Here is a 13,853-nt window from a genome sequence, read left to right on the forward strand (position 1 = left end):
AATTTTTAGGATTGGCTGGTTACTACAAAAGATTCATCCAAGATTTCTCCAAAATAGCAAAACCCTTGACTGCATTAACGCATAAAGGGAAGAAATTTGAATGGAAGGATGAACAAGAGAAGGCGTTTCAATTATTGAAGAAAAAGCTAACTACGGCACCTATATTGTCATTGCCTGAAGGGAATGATGATTTTGTGATTTATTGTGACGCATCAAAGCAAGGTCTTGGTTGTGTATTAATGCAATGAACGAAGGTGATTGCTTATGCGTCTAGACAATTGAAGATTCACGAGTAAAATTATACGACGCATGATTTGGAATTAGGCGCGGTAGTTTTTGCATTAAAGACTTGGAGGCACTACTTATATGGGGTCAAAAGTATTATATATACCGACCACAAAAGTCTTCAACATATATTTAATCAGAAACAACTGAATATGAGGCAGCGTAGGTGGATTGAATTGTTGAATGATTACGACTTTGAGATTCGTTACCAACCGGGGAAGGCAAATGTGGTAGCCGACGCCTTGAGCAGAAAGGACAGAGAACCCATTCGAGTAAAATCTATGAATATAATGATTCACACTAACCTTACTACTCAAATAAAGGAGGCGCAACAAGGAGTTTTAAAAGAGAGAAATTTAAAGGATGAAATACCCAAAGGATCAGAGAAGCATCTTAATATTCGGGAAGACGGAACACGGTATAGGGCTGAAAGAATTTGGGTACCAAAATTTGAGAGAAATGGTACTTAGAGAAGCTCATAAAACCAGATACTCAATACATCCTGGAACGGGGAAGATGTACAAGGATCTTAAGAAACATTTTTGGTGGCCAGGTATGAAAGCTGATATTGCTAAATATGTAGGAGAATGTTTGACGTGTTCTAAGGTCAAAGCTGAACATCAGAAACCATCAGGTCTACTACAACAACCTGAAATCCCGGAATGGAAATGGGAAAACATTACCATGGATTTCATTACTAAATTGCCAAGGACTGCAAGTGGTTATGATACTATTTGGGTAATAGTTGATCGTCTCACCAAGTCAGCACACTTCCTGCCAATAAGAGAAGATGACAAGATGGAGAAGTTAGCACGACTGTATTTGAAGGAAGTCATCTCCAGACATGGAATACCAATCTCTATTATCTCTGATAGGGATGGCATATTTATTTCAAGATTCTGACAGACATTACAGCAAGCATTAGGAACTCGTCTAGACATGAGTAATGCCTATCATCCACAAACTGATGGGCAGAGTGAAAGGACGATACAAATGCTTGAAGACATGCTACGAGCATGTGTTATTGATTTCGAAAATAGTTGGGATCGACATCTACCGTTAGCAGAATTTTCCTATAACAACAGCTATCATTCAAGCATTGAGATGGCGCCGTTTGAAGCACTTTATGGTAGAAAGTGCAGGTCTCCGATTTGTTGGAGTGAAGTGGGGGATAGACAGATTACGGGTCCGGAGATAATACAAGAAACTACCGAGAAGATCATCCAAATTCAACAACGGTTGAAAACCGCCCAAAGTCGACAAAAGAGCTACGCCGACATTAAAAGAAAAGACATAGAATTTGAAATTGGAGAGATGGTCATGCTTAAGGTTGCACCTTGGAAAGGTGTTGTTCGATTTGGTAAACGAGGAAAATTAAATCCAAGGTATATTGGACCATTCAAGATTATTGATCGTGTCGGACCAGTAGCTTACCGACTCGAGTTACCTCAACAACTTGCGAATGTACATAACACTTTCCACGTCTCGAATTTGAAGAAATGTTTTGCTAAAGAAGATCTCACTATTCCATTGGAAGAAATTCAAATCAATGAAAAACTTCAATTCATTGAAGAACCCGTCGAAATAATGGATCGTGAGGTTAAGAGACTTAAATAAAACAAGATACCGATTGTTAAGGTTCGATGGAATGCTCGTAGAGGACTCGAGTTCACCTAGGAGCATGAAGATTAGATGAAGAAGAAATACCCGCATTTATTTTCAGAAGATACGTCAACACCTCCAACTTCTTAAAATTTCGGGACGAAATTTATTTAACGGGTAGGTACTGTAGTGACCCGAACTTTTCCATGTTTATATATATATTAAATGAAATTGTTATTTACATGATTAAGTGTTTCCAACATGTTAAGTAATCAAACTTGTTAAGACTTGATTAATTGAAATAGGTTTCATATAGACAATTGACCACCCAAGTTGACCGGTGATTCACGAACGTTAAAACTTGTAAAAACTATATGATGACATATATATGGATATATATATATAGTTAACATGATATTATGATAAGTAAACATATCATTAAGTATATTAACAATGAACTACATATGTAAAAGCAAGACTACTAACTTAATGATTTTGAAACGAGACATATATGTAACGATTATCGTTGTAACGACATTTAATGTATATATATCATATTAAGAGATATTCATACATCATATTATCATGATAATATAATAATTTAAAATCTCATTTGATATTATAAACATTGGGTTAACAACATTTAACAAGATCGTTAACCTAAAGGTTTCAAAACAACACTTACATGTAACGACTAACGATGACTTAACGACTCAGTTAAAATGTATATACATGTAGTGTTTTAATATGTATTCATACACTTTTGAAAGACTTCAAGATACTTATCAAAATACTTCTACTTAACAAAAATGCTTACAATTACATCCTCGTTCAGTTTCATCAACAATTCTACTCGTATGCACCCGTATTCGTACTCGTACAATACACAGCTTTTAGATGTATGTACTATTGGTATATACACTCCAATAATCAGCTCTTAGCAGCCCATGTGAGTCACCTAACACATGTGGGAACCATCATTTGGCAACTAGCATGAAATATCTCATAAAATTACAAAAATATGAGTAATCATTCATGACTTATTTACATGAAAACAAAATTACATATCCTTTATATTTAATCCATACACCAACGACCAAAAACACCTACAAACACTTTCATTCTTCAATTTTCTTCATCTAATTGATCTCTCTCAAGTTCTATCTTCAAGTTCTAAGTGTTCTTCATAAATTCTACAAGTTATAGTTTCATAAAATCAAGAATACTTTGAAGTTTGCTAGCTTACTTCCAATCTTATAGAGTGATCATCAAACCTTGAGAAATCTTTCTTATTTACAGTAAGATATCTTTCTAATACAAGGTAATACTCATATTCAAACTTTGATTCAATTTCTATAACTATAACAATCTTATTTCGAGTGGAAATCTTACTTGAACTTATTTTTCGTGTCATGATTCTGCTTCAAGAACTTTCAAGCCATCCAAGGATCCTTTGAAGCTAGATCCATTTTTCTCATTTCCAGTAGCTTTATCCAGAAAACTTGAGGTAGTAATGATGTTCATAACATCATTCGATTCATACATATAAAGCTATCTTATTCGAAGGTTTAAACTTGTAATCACTAGAACATAGTTTAGTTAATTCTAAACTTGTTCGCAAACAAAAGTTAATCCTTCTAACTTGACTTTTAAAATCAACTAAACACATGTTCTATATCTATAAGATATGCTAACTTAATGATTTAAAACCTGAAAACACGAAGAACACTGTAAAACCGGACATACGCCGTCGTAGTAACACCGCGGGCTGTTTTGGGTTAGTTAATTAAAAACTATGATAAACTTTGATTTAAAAGTTGTTCTTCTGGGAAAATGAATTTTCTTATGAACATGAAACTATATCCAAAAATCATGGTTAAACTCAAAGTGGAAGTATGTTCTCTAAAATGGTCATCTAGACGTCGTTCTTTCGACTGAAATGACTTCCTTTACAAAAATGACTTGTAACTTATATTTCCGACTATAAACCTATACTTTTGCTGTTTAGATTCATAAAATAGAGTTCAATATGAAAACATAGCAATTTTATTCACTCAAAACGGATTTAAAATGAAGAAGTTATGGGTAAAACAAGATTGGATAATTTTTCTTGTTGTAGCAACGTGAAAATTGGTAACAAATCTATATTAATCATATCCTAGCTAACTTATATTGTATTATACATGTATTCTAATATATTATGTAATCTTGGGATACCATAGACACGTATGCAAATGTTTTGACATATCATATCGACCAATGTGTATATATTATTTGGAACAACCATAGACACTCTATATGCAGTAATGAGGGAGTTAGCTATACAGGGTTGAGGTTGATTCCAAAAATATATATACTTTGAGTTGTGATCTAGCCTGAGACGTGTATACACTGGGTCGTGGATTGATTCAAGATAATATATATCAATTTTTTTTTCTGTACATCTAACGTTGGACAACTAGTTGTAGGTTACTAACGAGGACAGCTGACTTAATAAACTTAAAACATCAAAATGTATTAAAAGTGTTGTAAATATATTTTGAATATACTTTGATATATATGTACATATTTTTTATAGGTTCGTGAATCGACCAGTGGCCAAGTCTTACTTCCCGACGAAGTAAAAATCTGTGAAAGTAAGTTATAGTCTCACTTTTAAAATCTAATATTTTTGGGATGTGAATACATGCAGGTTTTATAAATGATTTACAAAATAGACACAAGTACGTGAAACTACATTCTATGGTTGAATTATCGAAATCGAATATGCCCCTTGTTATTAAGTCTGGTAATCTAAGAATTTGGGAACAGACACCCTAATTGACGCGAATCCTAAAGATAGATCTATTGGGCCTAACAAACCCCACCCAAAGTACCAGATGCTTTAGTACTTCAAAATTTATATCATATCCGAAGGGTGTCCCGGAATGATGGGGATATTCTTATATATGCATCTTGTTAATGTCGGTTACCAGGTGTTCACCATATGAATGATTTTTATCTCTATGTATGGGATGCGTATTGAAATATGAAATCTTGTGATCTATTGTTACGATTTGATATATATATATATATATATATATATATATATATATATATATATATATATATATATATATATATATATATATATATATATATATATATATATATATATAGGTTAAACCTATAACTCACCAACATTTTTGTTGACGTTTAAAGCATGTTTATTCTCAGGTGAATACTAAGAGCTTCCGCTGTTGCATATTAAAATAAGGACAATATTTGGAGTCCATGTTTGTATGATATTGTGTAAAAACTGCATTCAAGAAACATATGTCGATGTAATATATTTCTATTGTAAACCATTATGTAATGGTCGTGTGTAAACAGTATATTTTAGATTATCATTATTTGATAATCTACGTAATGCTTTTGAAACCTTTATTGATAAAATAAAGGTTATGGTTGTTTTAAAAATGAATGCAGTCTTTGAAAAACGTCTCATATAGAGGTCAAAACCTCGCAACGAAATCAATTAATATGGAACGTTTTTAATCAATATCAACGGGACATTTTATTATTTAACAGGTAATAGCCGGTTACTTTTCTCCGACAAAACAAGCGCCTGTCGGTGCAAACCCTCGTGCTTCAATAACGTCAGGATCAGGATTCATAAAATTATATAATCATTCAATAAAATATGTGGCGACGGGTATATAAACCACTTTAAAGGATTAATGTTGTAAAATTTCTTGCATTGACCGGAGATAGTTTTATAATCTTGGTCATATCCCAAGAACAAAAGTGTGAGAAAATTGGAGGAACCAAAGAGAACAAGTGATTGTAATCAAATTAGAGTTAGAAGATGCTTAAATAGATTAATCGAACTTATTGCTACTTATCATCTACAATTCCAAGACATAAAGGTACGGCTTCTGAATAAATCTTATATCCTAGGGTTTATGTAATTTGGGGAAACAGATTGCATGCTGTTTGATTATCACAAACAAGTGTTGAATATACTGATAACTTAGAGCCATATTAGAATTAAATTGATGTAGTTATTGTTCTCGGTTCTTTAGTAGGTTAGTTGAGCTGAAAGTATATGCGCATTTCATCAACTGTATTATCTAATTCTTAAATTTTAATCTTATAAAATGATGAATGTGATTTGATAGTTACATGAAACAATACGTTGATCAGTTGGTGCTAAAATGACAATTGTGGAGGACTGTAATAAGTTCGAATCTAATCTGTCGACCATTTCTCCAGTGAATTCCTATGAGGCCGTTGTTCTAGGTGGCACATTTGATCGCTTACACGATGGTCATCGTCTTTTTCTCAAGGTTTTTGTTGCCTATATGTGTATTATGTCATCTATATACACACTTGTTTACTGTGTAAATAAACATAATATATCAGTCTATGATGTTCTGTTAATTCTTTTTGTGATTTGGAGACTTTGAATGTTGATTACAGGCAGCTGCAGAGTTGGCAAGAGATCGTATTGTAGTTGGTGTTTGAGATGGACCTATGCTTTCCAAGAAACAGGTTTAGACCTCAATGTTTCCCTCGTTTTTCAATTTAAACGCTCGAAATGTATGTTAGTTTTCACCATTGTATATCGGCACGTGCATAGCATCAAAATATACAATCATACAAATACCACGGTTTAGTTTTTTAATTGCGTACTCTATCGTAATCGTCTTCCTGCTCATTCTAACAGTTTCTTAAAGGTCCGTCCGTGTTCTGCATGTTACTTACGCTTTCTTAAATTTTTCTCATATGGTGTATGTCTTTTTCTTTAATACTTATTGCTGCATACAGATTGAAGTTATGAATCTGGTATCTGAAGAATCAAGTGGCGAAAAGCTGAGTTCCACCACATTAAGGAAGCTTGAGGCCGAGAAGGCTGCAAATATTTAGCCTACGTTAGCTTGTACATACATATAAAATGTTCATACAAAACAGTTTACATCCAGGTTTTTTCTTTTATAAAACTTGCCTTCATAATGTCAATACTCCGTTCGAGTTTGATCCATATACAATTTGTTAAATAAATCTTGTAGATACATTGTCTACTTCTCTCCTATACATGATATGAGAACACAAAAACCTTTCATTTGCAGATCTCAGATACATACATGGTGGTGATATGGTTTTGCTTGTTTATCATATCTATGACAATGATGAATGTGTATAATGAAACTGATTAACTGAAATGACGACATTATAAATTCGACATTCCAATTGAAAAAATCCGGTTAACCCAACCCGTTTCAAAACTTACTCGTTTAGACCTGTAATCAAACCATCCAACATGCCCGTTTTACCACCTCTCAAAACCCTTTCTCTAGGCTTAGCCCAGTATCAAACATCAAACATATACTCCGTACTTAATAACAATTCATCCAAATCTCTCAACAAATTCTAAGTCTTCCACCATCAACAAATAACAAGATAAAATTGTAAATGATACAGAAAAAGGTCAAACTAACAACCAGGAGGCCCGAATGTATCAAGCACATTATTATAACGACGAACATTTCAAACAAGTCACATAAGAAAGATACGTGACCATACCAAACACCCGAGACACAACGAGATTATGTAGGTACGTTGCTAACCATTGCCTTCAAAGATGGGTGGTTAAGCAATTCCCTAGATGACCCACTCGTGAAACATTTCAGTTGGGAATCAAAGTTGTGCGCCTTGCACTCAAACCTGCGTGGATCAAGTCATAAGCGACGGTCAAGTTTTATTCTATAAAAGTATTAAGCTAAAATTGTAAAAGTAGCAAGACGGGGACGAGTCGGGCGGGACCTTGGAAGGACGAGTCCGCCACGTCGGGGACGAGACATGAACGGGTCACGTCGGGGACAAGACAAAGACAAGTCGAGCGTTGACTAACATTGACTTTTACTAATAAATAAGTTAAACATGTATATATTACACAAATAAATATATCAAATATAAACATAGATATAGGGCACAATCCAAATTGAAAAATATCAATTCTTCTACTTAGAATTTGAACGACTTTGAGAACTTAGAATTTGAACGACTTTGATCGACTCAGCCCGGCTCAACCCGACTTTTACTCAACTTTTTAACGTCGGCGGACTTTTAAGATGTTTTTGGGCTTCGCGATACACTTCGACTATGGGTCCTACTTCTTCTAGATCTGTACATGTATACAGTGTTGCAAAAGTCGGCCGGCGCGTCGTTTTTTAGGCATGGCCGATGCGTCGTTGCTAAAAAACGTCCAACGGTAAAAAGTCGGAAAAAGTCGGTCAAAGTCGGCCAAGGTCGGTCAAAGTTGGTCAAATTCGGTCAAAGTCGGCCGAATTCGGTCAAATGTGATTTTAATAACTAGTTATTTTTACTTTTGTCAGCTAAATTCGTATAAAAAAAATGGTTAAGCTGTTCCAAAATACCTTGGTGGACTTCTGTCTCTCAATGGGCTACGACATCCACCACCGAAGTTTGGCTTGGGTGGTATGGGGTAAGATCCAACTTAGGGTGTTGCCAACCAGGTTCGATTCTCACTCCAAGCACAGAGTTTCCAACCTTTGATGGTACTGTCAACATCAATCCGATTTGCAAAGGTCTCTGAGTGGGTTTTCCCAACCTTCGATGGTAGTGCCAACATCGTCGTGAATTGGGTTTACTCCTAACGCGTGTGTGGGAGATAAATGAAAGCATTCGACATCGATAGCGACATTAAAATAAATGGACTACGTCGAAAATGATGTCTTTCGGTGGTCGTCTCACTTTGATTAAATCGGTTTTGAGTAGCCTCCCGTTATATGCATTCTCCCTCTTCCGTGCACCATCTAAGGTCCTTAATTCGCTTGAAGGTATGAGACGCATTTTTTTCTGGGGCGGGACTAGTGATAAATCTAAAATACCTTGGGTTAAATGGGAAAAGACCCTCTTATCTTATGAAAAGGGCGGGTTAAACATAGGGTCCCTCAAAGCAAAAAATCTATCACTACTCGGGAAGTGGTGGTGGCGTTTCAAGAAAGAACCCAACTCATATTGGGTTAAAATTATCAAAAGTCTCTATGGGCGGGAAGGGGGGTTAGGTTCTCACGATTTACATAATTTTCGAAGCAGGAATACTACTTGGGATGGAATACGAAAAGCTGGAATCACAATATAAAGCATGGGAATCAGTTTCTTAAACTCCTTCAACAAAGTTATCCACAACGGAAACAGCACTAGATTTTGGGATGACGTCTGGGTTAACAATACCCCGCTAGCTGATCAGTTCCGTAGATTATATCAGCTAGAAAAGAAACAGAATTGCTTGATCAGTGAACGTCTTGTTAAAATTCCTAACGGTTGGGAATTTAATTGGAGTTGGAGTAGAGCACCAACTAGAAGAACAAGCTGTGAACTCGATGAACTCATACAATCACTCCAACAGTTTTCGTATTCAAGTGATCAGAGTGAGCAAGAAGACGACTGGAGCTGGAATTTAAATAGCAACGGGATCTTCTGCACTTCGGACCTCACAAAATTAATCAATGAAAAAGTGTTATCGGGGGAATCAAACGCAAGCGGTACAATGATCAACAACCTCGTACCAAAGAAAATTGAAGTGTTTATATGGAGGGCTACCCAACGCCGCTTACTGACATTATTCGAGTTAGACAAACGGGGTATAGACTTACATTATGTCCTATGTCCAATTTGTAACAATTCGGTTGAAACGCTCGATCATATTCTGTTCAATTGCTAATTTGCGGAGGAAATTTGGAGGAAACTGTTTCGTTGGTGCAATGTAGTGGCTCCAGCCAGTTTAAACTTCGATACAATGCTGAAGGGCAACTCATGTATTTCCAATCCGAACTCCACTTCAAAAATTTGGCAAGGAATCGAATGGATAGCGGCTTATGCAATTTGGAGAAATAGTAACCTCACAATTTTTAAAAAGAAAAAAGGAAACGGAGCCGTAATTCTAAATGAAATCCAAGTCAAATCGTTCGATTGGTTGTCCAAACGTTCGAAAGGAAATCATCTAGTATGGTCGCAATGGCTCATCAACCCGAACGTTTTCTTTTAGGAGCTAAGGAACCGATCTGTATTAGCTTTGTTTTTCTATTATCTAATGTAACTTAGTTTCTCGTAGGCATTCTCTCATGCCTTTTATTTCTTGTATGTTTTTTCCTTTTAATAAAAGTTTTCTTTGTTATAATATATAAATATATATATAAATGGATAGTCAATTATTGATACACAAAAGTAATATTATTGTATTACCTAAACTTGTGATATTTTTGCTATAAATAGCCATGAATGCAAGCATTAAACTTGCACCATTTTCTCACACTTACAAAGTATTTCTTTCTTTCTCTCCATTATCATCTTTGTTCTTACACTTCATTATTAGCATTCTTAATCAAGAATCAAACCACTAAAGGTAGTTATAAGCCTACTGAATTATAACATCAAGAATCAAACCACTAAAGGTAGTTATAAGCCTACTGAATTATAACACGTTATCAGCACGATAATCTTAATACTAATTATGGTTGGCTCTGCCACCTAAATGATATATGGTCGGTTATGCCACCTGAATAATATATGGTCGACACTGTCGCCTAATTATCATTTATGTTACTAACATTTATATTTCTATTATCTAACATTTATATGGTCGACACTGTCACCTAATTATCATTTATGTTATATAACATTTATTTATGATTGCTTACATATGGTCGACACTGTCGCCTACTTATCATTTATGTTATATTAAATTTATGTTTAATGTTTATATACTTATGAATATAAATTGACTCTAATTTATCATGTTGTTTGTTTTAATTTTTGATAATAAAAAATGTCGAATCTGGAAAAGCTTAAATTTACTCCTTTAGAATCAACGGGAAACAACTACATGCCATGGGTTATAAAAGTAAAAATGCATCTTAAATCAATGGGCATTCTTGAAACCATAAATGAAAACAACACTTGTTCTGAAAAAGAACAAGCAACGGCATGTTGCTTTATTCATCAACATATTGATGAATGCTTACAAAATAATTATGTGACTGTAGAAGATCCCCATGCTTTATGGGAAGGTCTCAAAAGCAGATTCAATAATCAAAGAGAAATTTTACTTCCATCTGCTATGGATCAATGGAGAACATTAAGGTTCCAAGACTTTAAGAAAGTAAATGAATACAGCTCAGCTCTGTATAATACAGTCTCACAACTTAAATTCTGTAGACATGAAATAAGTGATGCAGACATGTTGGAGAAAACTTTCTCCACAATGAATGCTGCCAACATCACAGTGCAAAGAAATTTGAGAATGCTAAAGTTCAACACATATCCTGAACTTAATTCATATCTCTTGGTTGCAGAGCAAAATGATGAGCTATTAATGAAAAATCAGCAATCCCGTCCTACTGGTACACTTGCAATCCCTGAAGCAAATACTGCAAATAATTATAAACAGGGACAAGGACGCGGGCAAGGTCGTGGTTATAATAACCATCGCCATCATCATGCCAAAAGCCATAACTATGGTAGAAACCATCCTTATGGTAATGGGAATGGGCGTGGACGTGGCCGTGGTGGTCAAAGAAATAATAAACCACGAAAATATAAATATCAACCACAAAACAAGCCCACTAAACAAGATGTTGAAGAAAATTCTTCTAAAAATTCTGAAGAATCTTGTTACAGATGTGGTAGAATGGGCCACTGGGCTAATACTTGCCGAACATCTAAACATCTTGTTAAGATGTATCAGGATTCGCTGAAAGGTAAAGAAAAGGAAGTAAATTTTGTGGATAATATTGATCCAACAGTCACTGAGCAACCATCTGATTTATATGAAGATTTCTTGAATTAAATTAATATGTTTCTTTTATAAATAAAACGATTTAACCTTTGTCATCATGTTTTCTCAAATGTTTCAGTTCTATATGTTTTATCAAATGTTCCAGTTCTATGTTTGATGTTTCAATTCTATGTATGTCAAATGTTTCAGTTTTATCTATTTGTGTGTAATAAACATTTTGTGTAACATTTATATACTTACTGTTTGTTTCTTATATATGAAGTTTAATATGAATTCTGCTGGAACACAACATCAATCAAGTAGTGGAGATCTCTGTATAGCAGATAGTGGTACTACACACACTACACTTAAATCTGAAAAATATTTCATTGATTTGAAACCAACGGAAGGAACTATACATACAATATCAGGTGCTGCTAACTTGATAGAAGGGATAGGAAAGGCAAAATTCATAGTACCAAACGATACAACATTTTTAATTAATAATGTCTTATTCTCTCCTAAGTCAAGCAGAAATTTATTGAGTTTTTCTGACATATACCTTAATGGATATGATTATCAGTCAGTAACGGCAGAAAATGAGAAATATTTAAGTATCACTAACAAGAATCACGTGATTGAAAAACTGCCAAGACTTAATTCTGGATTACATTATACACATATAAATGTACCAGAAGCACATATGGTGATTAAAGAAAAGTATATTGATCCTGGTGTATTTAATTTATGGCATAACAGATTGGGCCATCCAGGATCAACAATGATGAAAAGAATTATTGAATGTACACATGGACATCCACTGAAGGATAGAAAAATCCTTCATGATACAATGGTTCCATGTATATCTTGCTCTCTTGGAAAATTGATAACTAGACCCTCACCACTTAAGGTTGAGAAAGAATCACCAATGTTTCTTGAAAGAATTCAAGGTGATATTTGTGGACCAATTCATCCACCATGTGGACCATTTAGATATTTCATGGTCCTAATAGACGCATCAAGTAGATGGTCTCATGTTTGTCTGTTATCAAGCCGTAATGTGGCATTTGCAAAATTTCTTGCCGAAATTATTAAATTGAGAGCACATTTTCCTGATTACATCATTAAAAAGGTGAGACTTGATAATGCTGGTGAGTTTACATCTCAAGCATTTAATGACTATTGCATGTCTATAGGAATTGTTGTTGAACATTCTGTTGCTCATGTGCATACACAAAATGGTTTAGCAGAGTCACTGATTAAACGTTTACAGTTAATCGCTAGACCACTGATAATGAGAACAAAACTCCCTGTATCTATATGGGGTCATGCAATTTACATGCTGCTGCATTGATTCGCATCAGACCAAGTGCAAGTCATAAATATTCCCCCCTACAACTTGCTTTTGGTCAAGAGCCAAATATTTTCCACTTTAGAACATTTGGTTGTACAGTATATGTTCCAATTGCGCCACCACAACATACAAAAATGGGTCATCAAAGGAGGTTGGGAATATATGTTGGATATGAAACATCTTCAATCATAAGGTATATTGAACCTATGACAGGTGATGTTTTTACATCACGTTTTGCTGATTGTCATTTTAATGAAACATTGTTTCCTAGATTAGGGGGAGAAATAAAGAAAATGATGTTTCATGGTGTGAACCTCAATTAAAGTATCTTGATCCTCGCACAAAAGAATGCGAGATAGAAGTTCAAAAGATAATGCATATACAAGAACTTGCAAATCAATTGCCTGATGCATTCACAGATACAAAAAGGGTGACTAAATCATATATACCAGCAGTTAATACTCCAGCTCGAGTTGAGATTCCAAATCAGAAAACTGATAATGTAGTCACTCAAGAATCTATGCCACGTCTGAAACGTGGGAGACCAGTTGGTTCCAAAGATAAAAATCCTCGAAAAAGAGAATCAGCTGATAATAAGGTAAAAGAAAGTGTTCAAGAAGAACCACAAATCAGTACTCCTACTGTAGAGGAGATTGATGATGTCAATACAGAAATTGCAATCGATTATGCACATTCAAAAATATTATAGAACCGAAATGAAATGAAAAATCTTGATGAGAAATTTTCATTTAATGTTGCATATGACATCATGAATAATGATGATGATCCAGAACCAACATCTATGGTTGAATGTCAAAATAGACATGATTG

The 13,853-nt window shown here is 34.6% G+C and overlaps 1 pseudogene; it reads left to right on the forward strand.

Moving 5' to 3' along the window:
- The first annotated feature begins 5,636 nt into the window (after nucleotides 1-5,636).
- Nucleotides 5,637-6,984, forward strand: LOC139876201 (phosphopantetheine adenylyltransferase-like; annotated as a pseudogene).
- Nucleotides 6,985-13,853: the final 6,869 nt, after the last annotated feature.

The sequence above is a fragment of the Rutidosis leptorrhynchoides genome, chromosome 11 (assembly GCF_046630445.1).
Source record: "Rutidosis leptorrhynchoides isolate AG116_Rl617_1_P2 chromosome 11, CSIRO_AGI_Rlap_v1, whole genome shotgun sequence".
NCBI lineage: Eukaryota > Viridiplantae > Streptophyta > Magnoliopsida > Asterales > Asteraceae > Rutidosis > Rutidosis leptorrhynchoides.